The following is a 1,236-nucleotide window of genomic DNA, read 5'->3' as shown; positions in this document are numbered from 1 at the left end:
ATTCTCTCTAAAATGTTCACTATATTCTGAAAGTCACAGACCAAAAAGAATCCTCACAATCCAACTACTAGAGGAGGAGGAGGAGGAGGAGATTAGTGTTTAACGTCCCGTCGACAACGAGGTCATTAGAGACGGAGCGCAAGCTCGGGTTAGGGAAGGATGGGGAAGGAAATCGGCAGTGCCCTTTCAGAGGAACCATCCCGGCATTTGCCTGAAGCGATTTAGGGAAATCACGGAAAACCTAAATCAGGATGGCCGGAGACGGGATTGAACCGTCGTCCTCCCGAATGCGAGTCCAGTGCGCTAACCACTGCGCCACCTCGCTCGGTCCAACTAGCAGAGCAGTTCAGAGTCTAATGCACTGATGCTACTATAACTGTTCAAATTAAAATGTTTAAGTGAATGCTCGCCATAATTTGATGATAATTTTGGTAAACATTTTTGGAATACAGTGATCAATTAATTGTTATATTTTGATTAAAATTCAGTCTTGATCACGTTATGTCTGTTTCAATGAGTAACCGGTTTCGGTTTTTTCTATAAAACCATCATCAGACCCATTGGTGCACAGCAGCAAGGAGAGCTCCACCTACCAACCCAAGGGAGCCAATGGTCTGATGATGGTTTGATGATAATATTCATCAAACACCACGCTAAATAATGGTAGAATGTCTGTCCTGCGGCGGCACGTGAAAATACGACATACGCAAACTAAAGATAGATCATTAACGTCATCCCAAAATTAACACTTCACTCGAAAACGATTTCATGGTTACGCGTATCCCGAGTAACATATTACTGCATCCGAGGCTGCTTATATCAACGATACCGACGCGACGCGATTCCCAGAACAGGTGGTGCGCTAATCAGCGTCTGGAGAGAACTGGGGCCTTCCTTCTCTCGCGCAGCGTTCTTACATATAAAGCCGCGGTGCGGGCGGCTAAGGGAACGCCTGATCAAATCTGCTCTCCCGACTAGCTGCTGGGCTAATAATGCACCACTTTAAGTTATCGAATAAATCATTGCTTCCTTTGCTGATGGCGGATGAAGCTTTCAGTTCAATTGTGCAATCGGCACACAAGTAAGTAATCATAATAAAAGTAATGACATGGCTAAGTCAAATATTTTGGGCGAGATAATTAATTTAATTACACTACAGCCAGTAGGCGAGCTCTGAACTTGCCCTTTGGAGATACAATATCGCTATAGATTTATAGTTATTCAGTTGAAACTTCT

The 1,236-nt window shown here is 43.9% G+C and overlaps 1 non-coding gene across 1 annotated transcript; it reads right to left on the bottom strand.

Annotated features, from left to right (window-relative positions):
* Positions 1-252: 252 nt before the first annotated feature.
* Positions 253-325, bottom strand: Trnaa-cgc (transfer RNA alanine (anticodon CGC)). The gene has a single exon. It is a non-coding gene; the product is annotated as a tRNA-Ala (tRNA).
* Between the last annotated feature and the right edge of the window lie 911 nt (positions 326-1,236).

The sequence above is a fragment of the Schistocerca nitens genome, chromosome 7 (assembly GCF_023898315.1).
Source record: "Schistocerca nitens isolate TAMUIC-IGC-003100 chromosome 7, iqSchNite1.1, whole genome shotgun sequence".
NCBI classification, from domain to species: Eukaryota; Metazoa; Arthropoda; class Insecta; order Orthoptera; family Acrididae; genus Schistocerca; species Schistocerca nitens.
The sequence above is the reverse complement of the archived record's forward strand: the minus strand, read 5'-3'. Positions and strand labels throughout refer to the sequence as shown.